The sequence below is a fragment of the Ruditapes philippinarum genome, unplaced genomic scaffold, assembly GCF_026571515.1.
Source record: "Ruditapes philippinarum isolate M1 unplaced genomic scaffold, ASM2657151v2 ctg2715_1_1_1_1, whole genome shotgun sequence".
NCBI classification, from domain to species: domain Eukaryota; kingdom Metazoa; phylum Mollusca; class Bivalvia; order Venerida; family Veneridae; genus Ruditapes; species Ruditapes philippinarum.
In genome coordinates this window covers 145,112-160,485 of record NW_026856692.1, presented here as the reverse complement: position 1 = coordinate 160,485, position 15,374 = coordinate 145,112, and positions in this window count along the sequence as shown.

Genomic DNA, 15,374 nt, shown 5'->3' with positions numbered 1-15,374 from the left:
TCTTGATTAGACCATTTTTTCATTCCGTTTTAGTTGAGTCAAGTTAATCAAAGTTGAAGACTTCTGACTTCTAAATAATGTACTTTTGTAACAAAAAATACTTAAAGAAGGTTATGGTAGTGAAAGATTTTATTCTTTAAAAGAACAATATACACCGATGGCTTAATATGAAGAAAACTAGTGACTATACTATTCGTCGTCATTTAAACAGAGCTAATGGGTTACTTTAATCAATTTAAGAACGTCTTTAATTTCATTTATTTAGGAAATCTATGACCATAATTTTGAGATACTGTTAGGAAAGACAAAATGTCGCAGGATGTATAATTCAAATGGAAAAAAAATATTTTTGTTTTTATTACTGTTATTAAGAATCAAAACTATATAACATTGCAAGAATTTCGCTTGCACTTGTCTTGTTAAATTGTGCAAATATATGAGAGGCAATTGTTACTCGAAAGTCATTGATAAATGATATGCACTATTGCAGTAGTAATTTTTACTTTACTGTCTTTGTTATACATGTATTTATGATATGTAAATATATGTTAAAGTGCATATGATTAAACTGTGGTAAAATATTCTAGATAATTATGTGACATGTTTATCATTGATGTTTATGTATTTAGATGATATAATTTGTTTATGTATATAGATGATATACTTCTATATGATTCTAATAAAATGTATGTTCTGGTTTGTTCTCCTTAATCAAGATGCAATTAAATTATGTGTTGATTTGCATAATTTCTTTTCTTCGATCAATTACAATTGACCAAAAATATTTATTCAATCATTTTCTATAACCTATAGAGTCAAGCCAGTCAAACTTGAACGCCAATAAACAGTTTGCTTATGTAAACATGTCATACAAATGACATCCTAAATAAAATGGTTATGACAGATGTCCAAAGTAATTTCATCATGAAACTCTTATGCTTAAGCTGACCTTAAATGAACAAAATTTGTTTTGATATTTATTTCGAAATACAAAATGTTAATATGTTGCTTAATTCGTTTATAAATATGTAAAAAAAATATTCTGCTTATGACCATAGATAGTTAATTTGTAGTATGAATCAAATGACTTATTGATTAAATACCACTTTTAATTTATTACCTCTATAATATAGGTCATGTTGACTACAAAAGGATAAATAAAGATTGGTAGCTAAGGGTATGTAACAAACTTTTTTGAAAAAGGTTTGTTTGATTTAAGTGTCAAGCTTTGTCTATTCATATATATTTTAACCATTAGATCGGCTCGAGAACTAGATATAACCAGATCTGTTTTGTCTAGATAACAATTTTAAACGATGAACATTAGCAATTAGGTTTTCTTAGTAGTTATCTTTTTTCACACACAGTGTCATTTCAGTTCCATATTAAACTTTTTAGCTTAAATTGTTTATAATGATTAATGTATATGTTTTTACAAATGGTTCATTCATACAATTGGAACAAACGTAATTATATCACGTTAATTACTCAATTCAGATTTGATATCCCATTATCTATTTTAATGAATCTGAAAGATCTCTCTGAACTTTTCTCTTTGGGATTTAATTATGGACAAAACAATTCATTTATATTGTTTTACCAATTATACACAAACATCCATCTGTTTAGCGTTTATTGTGTCTTGTTTTGTCCTCCTTGGACAATTGTATGTCCTAATTTATTGTCTTCGTTTGCAAATAAAGTTAATAAGTAATGAGTGTGAAATATACTTCGTTGAAAATTTTAAATGTTTTTATGGTTCAGTAATTTTCATAACAATCTTACATTAACTTGTTTTCAAATAAGTTACTTGCTTTTTAGTCAAATATTTGTATGTAGTTATACGCATGTTAATATTTCATCATGTTAGTAGTTGTATATTTGAAACTGAATAAACCTAAACAAACATCACACATATATATTTATTTTTGATAATTTTCAGTTTTCTGTGCCTCGAGAGATGTCGACAAAAGAGCAAAATAAATAAGTTGATATGCGAAGCCCAAGACATCAAATATCTTTTCATGATTAAAAAGTATAGACTTACTCAATTTGGAAAAAGCTTATATATAAATTGTGTTAGCACCTTTTTGTTAGAAAAAATGTATCATTCTTTCGATGAAATCTTAATTGTTGTAAACCTAAATCGTATTCAGCATTTCTGTATTTTATCTTCTAAGTACTCTGTAAGGCGTCTTCCCTGCGATCCATGTGATCGTAAATGTTTTAATCTATTCATTCAGATACGTGATTTTTCCGATTTTGAAAATCATCAAATCGTTAGTATAGCATTCGTGTTATCTTTGTAGCATTTGTTTCTGTATGTGGCTTTAAAATTGCACTAACATATTGTTAAATCTTTCTTAGGATATATGTTAGTGTTTTTATTTCACTTTTGGCAACTGTCAATGTTACGCTTTTGGCAACTGTCAATGTTACGCAGACTTCATACCATTCCGTCGCTCTCAAAATCATATTTTGTTTGGTTTCGCCAACTATTTTCTCGTTTTGGTTACACGCATTTTTTTCATTTTTTGTTGACCATGAACTCTCCGCACACATCTTTGTTTGATTGTATGACATCATTTTGAAATACAAATATATACTTTTACGGCCACAATATTTTATTATACATATATAAGGCAGCCAGCAAGGTTTTCATTGTGTATTATTAAGTTATCTTTATATGTTTAAATGTTTAAAAAATCCAGTTATACGGTACGCCCGGTCTGTTACATATCATTGAGTACATGTTCACACTCAACAGACAATATCAATACTTATTTATTTTATCAAAAATATTGAGGAGAAGCTTGAAAATCTTGGATGTCAAATTTATTTATACCAATACACAAGAGAGACCAAGTTGCCTGATAAAAGTGATTAGTGACTATGATAATTGAGAACTTTCCTGTCTTTTATGACGCCTTCGAAATTAAGATAGATACCATGTTTATAGTATAGAAACAATGACTTCAAAAGAAACATTATCCTTGTAGGGGTAGGGTTCCTATTTTTCTTTTCACTCTCGTGCTCTATTCTATTTTTTTATTATTATTTTCTTTTTATTTATTTACTTTTTTTGACGTTCTACAGGGCTCCTTGTCGATGGCCCTATGATGCTGAATTAGGTTCAGGGATGCGTCCGTTAAATGTTGATTTTATATTTGTTAAGCTTCTTATATCAGTTCAGCATGATTTGGTTAGAATAAGAGACAAAGAGTTACGCCACATGACGAAGATTTAAAGTGAGATGTCTACAAGAGTTTTAGAACTTTCTAAACTGCGTAAGTGTGCATATATCATAAACAGTCTCCAGCCTGTTATGTATAGACAGAGCAGGAAAATATGGATATGCTGACAGATAAGCATTCGAGGACTGAATGAATCTTTTTTTTTGTAATTTTTCTGTAACCATACAAAATATCAAACAATATCGATAAATATAAACTATCTGTACAAAAAGTCTCCAAAATAATCTTCCTTTTACATATAACTTAAAAATTTAGATATTTTATTTCAATATCATTGTCAAGGCTGCAAACTTAATATATTGACTTTCTGTAATTCTTTTTCTATCTTTTATGCATTCCTTATATATCTGCTGCATTAAGAAGCATATTGTTTTGGATGTAACACATCAGTTTCATAAGTTTTAAACAGCATTAAATATTTAAAACACATTTTAATGCCATGTTAGACATTCGATATGATTTTTACATGTAATAAAGTGTCAGTCATTATTTTAAAAAATATTCCTTGCTTTAACCGATTTCCTTTTTTGTCTACATGTACAATTGTGAAAGCATTATATTGGGTTCTATTTCAGCTTATAGTATAGAACATTACTAAATTCTAGGATGCCATATCAGCACTTTCAAGATATTTTATTGTATTGATATCGAAAGAGTCAACTTATACGTGTCTGAAAAATCTCTAGGTAGCTATAAACATGATGATTGTCTCATTGCTTGCGTCTGACCAGAGGAAGTTAATTTCTGTCAAAAGTTTAATTGAATACTATCTGCTGTTTAGAAGAATAATACTTACATCTAAACTTAGGAAGTACATATCCCCACATAATTCACTGAGATAATGAATGACCTTTTCAAGGTTTGTATTAAAACTTCTAATTGTTTACTGAGTTAAAAGAAATTTTGAGTCATAAAAATAGTAGTTAAAATTTCCCTAAAATGCTTAAAAGAAAATTAAAAACATAAAACTTGCTATAAACTTACAAAACACTGACAAGTTAATCCTAAGTTTGTAAATAGCTCAACTAACTTCATTATTTAACAAAATATGTGTTACTTAAGGAAACATCAATGTATTGTGTTAATATTTACTTTGTGGCATAACGAACAAACAATAAAATATTCGGGAACTGGAATGTTATATTAGGGATATTATATAGTCAAAACATATGAAAAAAACAAGACCATAAACTGTTTCATTGGACGCAAAACCCACACGAACCAGGTACACACGACCACCGGCAAGGAGCCCGGACACCAAACACCAATACTTAGATACCTTTATGGTCCTAATCCTAACATAACGTTTTTGTTCCCACATGTAAATAGTTGTGATTAAATCTTTTATTGTTATTCAGATCAAGCGACAAAGTAGGGATCTATCAATTACACTATAAAACTAAATAGATTTAAGTCTCCCAACAGGGATATGCCCAGACATCTTTCATTTAAGCACTATTCTCAATCCAGTAATATTTCTTTTTTTTTCTTCTTTTTTTCAATCCTGTAAAGAACGTTAGTCAGAAAATATTTCTTACTACCAGAAAAAAGTTTAAGTTTTTATTTTCATAATTATAAAAACAGAAAATGTTTGAAGAAGTTTTCCTAAGATATGGATACAGATATTAGCAAGGGAGTACGAGTACGGCGTCCTTGAAGGTATATCGTATTTGATAAATACATAAAACAGAAGTTTATGACATAATAAGGTTTTAACAAGATGCCACACATATCATTATTTACAAAGGGATATTAACCTTACTCGTGCTAATAAATCGAAAATCAAGTAAACCCTTGCAGTTCATGTTAATGTTACGCTCACTGGCAAAATGGTTAAAGAACAAATTAGTGTAATTCTGTGATATTCCTTTCGTACCTATCAATTCAATTGTCTGCGTCCTTTTCTGCTTCCAACCATACTTTTACTCAAGAGTAAAATATTTTGTTGAGAAAATACATTTTATTGTTTTATTTACAAATGAAAACAGCATTGAACGCTATTTTCCAAGTTTTCTAAAAGTTATTTAAATGTATCTAGTTTGATACAGTCATTCAACATTTTAATGTCAATTATATCAACATGTCAATTATAATTAAATAAAGAATATTTTATTACGTTGTTTGAATCAATAATGTAAAGTTTAATGAGTCTGAAGAATGCAGACATTTTTTCACGAATCTGTCATGTTCTTAATTAAAATTGCAGTCCCATTTTGCTTTATTATTCTGATTATTCAAGTTGGCGAAGATTCTTGATTCAATTATTTTCCTATTCCGTTTTTAAATAAGTCAAATGAATCAATGTTTAACTACTAATGGGTAAGATTTTATAAATACACCATAGAAATGCATTATAGAAATGTAATGCTTATGACTTAAGTGTTTAATTAACATATGAAAAAGAGAAGTCTATACCGAGTTCCTAGTATGTAGAACGGTAGGTACTAGTTTATTCCAAACAATTGTAATTAAAAGAATTTAGGATAATTTTCATTAACAAAATTAATTATGTTTTCTATTTCATTCATACAGGTCATAAATAGAGGCTCTTAGAAAAGAAAAAAGGCGTAGAATTATAATTTAGTGAAAAATATTCGTATTACAATGTGTCTATCAATCCATTGTATTAAGAAATATAAAACATCTGAACAGTTCGGGAATTGTCCATGTTAAACAGGATTCAGGATGCAATTAAATTACAGTCTAGTTTGCATTGTTCCTATTATTTTTATCAGTAACAGTTTATAAGGATTCTTTATTTACTCATTTTCTAATTCTATTTCTAAACGTGTCATTCTTGACAAACTTAAACATTAATAAGGCTTTCTCTTGAATAAACACATCTTACAAATGGTTTCTGTAATGAAATAGTTATGACAGATGTCCAATATAATTTCATCACATATTTCTTCATCTGCAGCTGACTTTGATACAGTTGTTTTGGTTAGGTTTTACGTCTCACCAAGACAAAATAGGTCATATGACGACTTTCAAGCTTGAATGGCGAAGGTAGACCTCACGATGTCCTGTGTGCATTACTTCAGGCACAAATGGGCATCTGAGTAGAAAGCTTATTCATGTTAAATAATTCTGAGTCTCAGATGAGATTCCAACCAACGGCGGTGAGGGGGAAGTGGTTTGAAACCAATTAACTCGGTAATGGACGCCCCCGTTGATATCCTGATGTTGGGAATGAACAACAGTCTGTTTTGATGTTTAATACAAATAAACAACCTATTAATATACAGCTCGATTCGTTTTTTAATAAAAGAAAACAGCTTTAAGATGTCATTAATCATGAACACATCTCATTGATATGGTCTCATCAAATCATTGTTTCCGAGCTCATGGAAATTTGATATCATTAAGGCAATAGTTTATTTCCCCCATAGTATGCTAAAAACTTAATGAAGTGCAATGAACTAATGATAAACCAATCATTTAAAACTTGGGAGAAAAAATTAGGGCATTTACCCTAATATTTTACAAATTGTGTGACCATTAGCATAGCTCGAAAACTAGATCATAACAGATCCGCTAAAATGCCATTGCCATTGTGATATGATGAACAACAGCAGTTATATTGTATAATGTAGTTCATTTGGCTTAAAGTTAATTGATAGTATTACCTTTTAAACAATGTGCTTTTTGCATGCAATTTATTAATATCTTATAACTTATATCAACGTTATAATCACGTATATTATTCATTCAGACATTTTTTCGATGCATGTAATATATAATGAGACAACACATTTTATTCTAATAGCTACTTATTCGTTCCAGATTCGATCTGTAATTCACATTATATTCTTTATACATCTAATCGACTCCCTAAATAAAGGTAATATATTATATCAAAATATCTACCCTAAGGAATAGCTTAAATTACGAGTTTCAAACATTTTGTTGGATTACGTTTGGATTTATCGTATCAAATGTAGCCGAATGCAGTAAGCCAGTTGTTGAAAATTGAAGAAGAAAAACTAGCTCAAACTGCTTTATATCGCAAGAATACATTGTTTTTTTTTCATTCACTCGTGATTCATTTCAATTGTTTTATTTCAGTTCTTATTCTGCCAAATATCCAATAGTTGTTTCCTTCAAACTACATGGCACTGTATTTCTTTTTTTATGCAAATTGATCGTTCTAAACACAGATTTATGTATCTAACAAATATCTAACTCATGTTAGACAGTGCTATTTTAGAATACAAATTAAAATATTCACGTTATTAAAGACGTGCATATATTTCAATATGCTCAATAAATTAAATAATAAATTGTTCGTTAAGCTTCCATAGCAGAAACGAAGTTTTTTTTGGTATTTTGTTATTTTTGTTTATCAGACACGTTTCAGGATTTTGTTAGGCTGCACAAAGCAGTATTTACAATTCCTGGACAACAGGCTTCTTAAATATAATTTACCTAGGACATATTTCGGACAACATCAATGAGGGCATGATATACCGGTATTTTAACAAATATGTATTAAATTTCTAAAGAATATATGAAAATGTTTCACCGGGTGATCAACCGTGTGAAATAAGTTTATGTAAAGCCGAAATGATTCATCGTCATATTCACGACTTCATCGTCAGCATATTGTATATCTCAATCATGTCTAAAATATAGAGTATATTGAATGAGTGTAAGTTTAATACTGAATTTTTTGAACGAGTTGAATAAATTTATAGTAAACGAGCCTTTGGCGAGCAAAATATTATTTTATTCAACGAGTTCAATAAATTTAGTTTTAAACTTACACGAATTTAATATTATATTTATTACATTCCATAAATAAAGACCGTTTGAAGTGAAACAGAACCATTTTTCATTGACACGCCTATAGTATAACGCTAACATGCAGCGCGTCATACCGCTATGGTTATATAACGTCACGTCAAAATATATGCACGGCCGTGCAATACCATTTTTAGGGAGTCGTAAAAGCGGCACGGGTATGTGATAAAGCTGATTAGTTACTTAATGTTATACTTTACAAGCAATTACTGCTTTTTAGCATATAGATAGGACAGAATAGAATAGGGTAAAATATGATAGGATAGGATATGATATGTTAGGGAAATGGCGGTAGGGTACATCCATCCATCCATCTATTCATAGTACATACACAAATATATTATGGATTCTTTTCCTCTACTTTTTAGCCTGTGTAAGACAACAGATGAAATTTTGTTTCGCGGCAATATGAAACAATGTGTGTTGGTTGTGCCGTTAAAACAAGGAAAAAACCCAAATGTATATGCATTATATTTAGACAAAGAGCCGCATTTAATTGTGCTTTAAGGGGTTTAGTTGATTATAATAAGCATAATTTAATTAAATCTAAACATCAACAAATTGTGAACTACATGGCAACTTCTGTCGGGAAATTGATTCGAACTTGAACAAACATCATAATTAAGCATTATTTTGTGCCTGTTACTAGCTTAAAATTAATTGTATAGACACAGCTTCTATTACATATAATTATGCTGTAAATGTAGCATCCTTTGTCTCAAAAATGCAGGTTTAAGGACAACTGACACAACTTAAAGGTCATAACAAATCAATTTTCTGCATTACCAGAGGTCAAGTTATTAATATAAATGACTAGGAAAATGCAGGCTACTTCACGGAAAGTGTTATGAAAGTTGTGAGCTTTATGTTCCCATGACAATTCTGTACCTATTTTGCAATAATAATCTTCTGTTATACGTCACGAGATACCTTAGGTCAGAAATAAAAATATCATATGATGCATGAATTTATAGTCCGCCACATGCTTCGGCAATTTGCATAAAGTTGACTGCACATTACAACAGGTTTTGTTATTGGCATATACTTGTGTAATTGTGTATTATGAAAAATTGAACTGAATGGCAGTCTCTGGGCAGATAATAAATGTATTACAGATTATGAAGAAACCGTTGCTTAATGGCCATTGATGTACGTGTTATTTACATTAGAGTGTTATAACGTGCGGTCATATGTTGTGTAAGATACGAATTAAGTTTTAAATCTATACTTTTGTAGGAAATGATAGGAACATACAAAAATCTTATGTAATTATTATAAGAAATAAAAAGTTTATATACTTTTGTCACAAGGTGAATCGTCTGAAGTAACCCCAACGACGGCGGATCGAAGTTAAACATCCATCTTTGAAACTGATGACACTTCATGAGGCAAAATAAGTTGGTGCGGACGAAAAGAATCTTTTGATTCTGATGCGTTTTAAACAATACCATTTCATACATCGAGTGTATTACTGATAATAACCTACTTTTAAATATTGTAATATCAAAAATTGACAGTTGCTAGAAAGATTATAATATATAATTTTATTTGTCTTCTGTATGCAAGTGTTTAAAATATCTTTTAACTGGTTCAAATTACACACGTCGAAAGGATAATCATTAAAGATGCTTAAAATGAATAAAGTTATTTAAAAATCACAGATGATCATTCTGAAATACTTTAATTTTTTAATCTAAAAGCATAACAATATATAACGTACATGCATATTTTAACAAAGTTAATAAGTGTAAAAAAAAGTGTTATATTCGAGTCGGATCGGTAAGCGTAGCAAATATTTATCATTTCCCTTTGATCAAATTAGTGTTGTTTTTTTTTTTGCTCATGGGAAACAAAAATACTATCAATTGCCTGCATCGGCATTTGTGGGAAAAAAGAAAACATATAATGTAGTTCTGGTTAATGGACAAAATGTCTGAAAAGCATGCATCCATTATTTATGCTTCGTTTACATACAGTAATCATCAATCATGTGGTCAAACATTCATTTAGATGCCGAACTCCCCCGGTAGTCACCTAGCATTTTTTCCAGGAGGCAAGAAATATTATGAATTATCATACAGAAACAGAATGCTTGATTACTTTATAAATCGACAGCAGATCAGTGTAACAGAGGTTGCTTTTATTGGTGTACTTAGAATTGTTCACAGAACTAAACGGCAAAGAGGGTTCTATTTCAAACAGGTTTTGCAACAAATTTGAATCTCGGCATTACAGGTTTGACTATAAATCAAAGATTCTTCACACCAATAAGTCAGTTGTCTCTAAGATGCTATGATATTAACATTAACACTACCATCTCAACAGATGATAAGTGACTGAAACGATAGACAGTAATTGCATCGGTATCTATTAACATTTATTTGTCTGTTTGTTTTGTTGGTTGATTGGTTGGTTGGATATTTTCTTTTTGCTTTAATCTGAATCACTTTCTTTTTCCTCTTATGTTCGACACACATATTGACAGACTAAACTTAAAGAGACAACCGAGATAGCAAGAAATAGAGTAAACATTTTTGTCACTTATATCTAACACATCATTATATTTATATAAAACATCTTATGATATCACGAAAACGGAAAGGAAACATATGAAAGGACACGAGAAGTAAGGTAAATGACTAGACAATAATTTAAGAGTTGGTATGCATTTTTTTGTTACAGTTTTCCATTATTTTTGTTAGGAAATGTATTTATTCACAATTACTGAACAAGAAGCCATTAGAATATAATTTACCAAGGAAATATTTTGGATAACATCAATGAAGGCTTAATATAGTTTAACAATTTGTTTATTTATTAAAATTTCTGAAGAAAATATGAAAATATTTCATCGGATACTCAGTCGTATAACATAAGTTTATAAAAGCCAAAAACATCCAACGACCCGACAATAAAAAGTTAATAGTAACTGTGTTTGTTGTTATGCCGTAGTTGGTCTATTTTGACGTGATATAGTTGTTACATCTCACTCTAACAATTAATTGTTTTAAAAACAATATGTTAAAATGGTTATTCAATGGATCGATAATTTGAAACATTCGCTCTATTTGAAAAAACGATTCAGTTTGTTATATAAAGTGAATGTAAAGATGAAAATATATTCAACATTGTTAGTTACTGAAAATGTTGCATGGTTACAACTGCCCACATTGGAATGCTTCGGAGTGTGCTGGCATACTGGAAGAATACCAATATGAATGTAACTAAAAAACTATTCAAAATTAAGCAGATGTAAGGAAGAGTATTATTAATGAAAGTGATTGATTGACGTCTTTGTATTACAATCATCATATTTATTTTAGTACATATATAAAGAAATACTATCTCTACAGAAAAAAATAGCATATGCCACTCTTGATATATATGGTTTGAATCATGTGGTATCTAAATGTCATGAATTTATCCTTACATCACTGACGATTCATCTGACATAATTCACATAAAGTTGCTGCTCTCATACCTTATGATAATGATCCCGAATCACTTTTAATTTCTTGTACATGTTTTCTTTTCGTCGTTCACGTACAGTCGGAAGTACGACAAGGCAGGTGTTACAAAATGTAAACATAATGTTTTACAATGATACACCGCTGTTTAAAGCCTTGGGGTATTAGAAATCGACTAGGTGTTTAATCAAATTGGCGAACAAACCCGTGAACGTTAATGTGTTGAAAAAAGCTATTAAATCAATCAGTGTAGGTTCAGACATGCCAAAAACGTGATAAGCGCAATAACTTATCTTTCTAGTACTAATGTTAGCTGATGATGTGCTTTCGGTGCTCTTTTATGGTGGAAAATAGTCAAGTAATTACTGGCTTTAAGGTCGACATATAACGAAGTCAACCTAGCTATGCAAGGCAAATACTAGTACATGAATTCCATTTACTGTGATTCAACCAAAATACACTATTCTGACACAAGATACCTACATTTCAGCGACAGACTAAATAAATATTAATTTTAGGAAATAACATAAAAACATATTGAGACATTATAATAAAGCGTATTAACTAAACGAATACAACAAGGTAATATACTGTAACACATACATTGTATATACTTGATGTAATTCTGTTTTAACGTATACACATAATTACATTGTATAAGTTTCTACAACGAATAATTTTTATTTTCATATTACGATGCATATTTTGCTCTTACAGACTATCGATTGATGTTTAATGTTTATAATTCAATTTCTATATTTTTGTACTTGTTATTTGTGTGCATATGCTGCTAAAACATACACAGTTTCTAGATTTTCATACACATGTTATAAGATATAAAATTCATTGACTTTAAAAGTATGCTTTGTTACAATTTTTCTAGGTTTTAAAAGACATTTGGACAATGTTATGGGGGTAGTTGTTTGTTTATTATCCAGGTATGAGACCCAAGGAGAAGCTCAAATTTATGAACTCATCCCGATGGAATAACACTGTACAAAACTTTTAAAAAGTTCTTGCGCTGCAAGAATTTTGTTAGATATGATAACACTGAGAAACCACGGAACATTTTGTAGAAGCAGTTTGTGGCAACATAGCAGACAGTGATTCTGTGTTGCTGCTTTTTGTACGTTCATTTAATGGTGCCCTTCCTTGTTAATCTTGTTTTCATACTTTATGACACGAGAGAAGCACTATATATTTGACACAACCTCAAACATTTGTGAAACCGAAGAAAAAAATTGTATTTAATAAAATTAGGCACTTTTAATTACACACAATGAATATTACAATGATTTAGATTTTAAGAAAAAGTTGGATAAAACGGAAATAAAATTTACAAAATTCACTTCGTGCCATTATTCATGTACACTTACTTTTTTACATGACTATAGATAACGGTAACATGATTTCTACAATTACATGATATCACAGCGTATTGCTGCAACAGTTTAACATAACTGTTTTATGCAACTATTCATATTCAAATTTAGCAAAATGTTTAGTATATAAATGGTGTCAATTTAGAAAATAATTCATGTAAAATACTTTGTATGTAATTTTTTTATCATTTAATAATATAAACATGTGAAATGTGTTACTTATTCGCATAATTGCATCTTGTATTTGACCTTTTCACAGGGTATATTAAAATGAGTTTGTGTTTTTCTAATACAGTGCTCGATCGTTCATAGCCTTATAAACCAAGAGCAATAACGAATTGATAAGTAATACATGTACATACTTAATGGGATGTTTACTTGTCCAATATTGAATCTTAAATACAAACTTAATATACATGTTTCACAACACACAAGCTAGACACTTAATAAATGTTCAATATACAAGATTTCACTGTGGAAGAAAAATCATCTCGCATGTAAAGACCATGTCACGCAAATGCAAAGATAAAAGCTATAATCCCATCTCAAGAGGGGTATTGACGATTTCTTAAAGTAGTCAAGGTTCACAGTATGTGTATAATTGTATTCAAAATGAATGCATAAATATAATTTACTGAGGCATCAATCACAATTAAATTACATGAAAATTGCAAATTGATTTGAGTGAGTCTGAATTTGAGGGATAGTGATGAAGTGCAATAAAGCACCGCCTCGAGCGATACTAAATTTTCAACACTTATAAGTGTTGGAATCAAAGATCCCGGAAGATTATCGAACTTCCGATTACACAGCAAAACAATGCAGTTTTTAAACTATTTTCAAATGTTTCTCATTGAAATATCATTTACAATCAACAAACTGTTGTCAATGAAAACTGTTTATGTATTATAGATAAATATATAACACATACTGGCACGCAGGAACAAACGCATAACGATACCACATACTTACTATTCTGTTTTCCGAAACTGTACCGTTCTACTGTATAAACTCATGGATTAAGAAAACATTTGAAGATACGACCGATGAAAATTAACTTGGTTCATGGTCTATTTTTTGCAAATCTATAACAAGCAATTGTAATTGACTGGTACATGTACATCATGAATGTTTGAATAAATGGGTAGGTTATATAGATTTGTCACAAGTGCATACATCAGTATTCCTGCGCCTTGGTTGTGTAATAGTTTTTAAGAATGAAATATTGCTTTTGTATGATGCTGAGAATAAGATTTAAGATATTAGCACCCTAATGCATTACCTCCGCTTTGAAGAGTATTCAAAATGGCTAGAACTACTGTTAACTACATTGAAAATGAGGGCCATGGGTTCAATCCCCAGAAGGGTCAACTTTTTTTTTCTTTCTTTTTTTCTTTTAACATTATTTATGTATCTCTCATGTCCCATTTGGAAAGAAAAAAGTGTTAATTTTTGATTTTTTAATTTATATAGGTATTTATTGGCTAAATTATGCTAAATCTAGTAATAAATATGGTACCTGATATTTTCAAAGTGTAATATAATCAAAACTGGACGGTAAAAGTATTTCATATTTTACAAAGATCAACCAATATACTTTTTTAAAAATTTAGGGAAACTTTGAAAACAGGCACTCATTTGAGTAAATTTTAAGAATTTTTTTAATTAGGCTCCCTAAGTAGAAAAATGGTCAGACACGTGGTAAAAAATGGGTGGGGTAGGGTAACATTTTTATACAGATTTCATAAATTTTAAGTAGAAACCATAATTTTGCTTATGTGGATTGTTAGCTGAATGGTACTATTTATTTCTTACCAAAAATTAATGGGAAAACATTTTTCATTAGAACGTTATTGCAGATTATTTAAAGGTTCCTCATTTCTAAAAAAGGGCCCTCATAACATCCTAGCTTGAGTTCAGAAAAGTGGCCATAACTTGATTTCCATACGGTAAACTTTGTTTAAATTTTGCATACAGGTGTACTTTAAGGTATACATCTGACCTATGATGTCAATTTTTTAGTTCCTTATAGTGCCCATTAGGGTCCTAATACCTTAATATAGATATTAGCCGTTTTATAAACGTTGTATTTTCGCACCAGGATTGAAAATAAAACTTTACTGTTTGAAATTCGTTAAATTGTATATTAATCAAAGTATCCGTTATGCTCATCGACAGTAACTTTTATTTTTAATTTATCTAAATCCAGGTTGGTATTTTGAACTTTAACATTTTAGTCTCGTGTTAAAATATGAGTACAAAAACATAATTGGACTAAGTGATTCTTTGAATTGGCTGGGAATACAAGTTATTTTTATCATTTCGGTAGACTAAGCCTGTAGAATCAATCAGCGTATTTTCATACGTTGTCAGAGACGTGATAAAAGCAATGATTTTTCTTCCAGAATGTACGGCCTAGGAAATTCTTCGTTAAGTGTTGACTACATCAAACTTTTGAGAATTGGAAT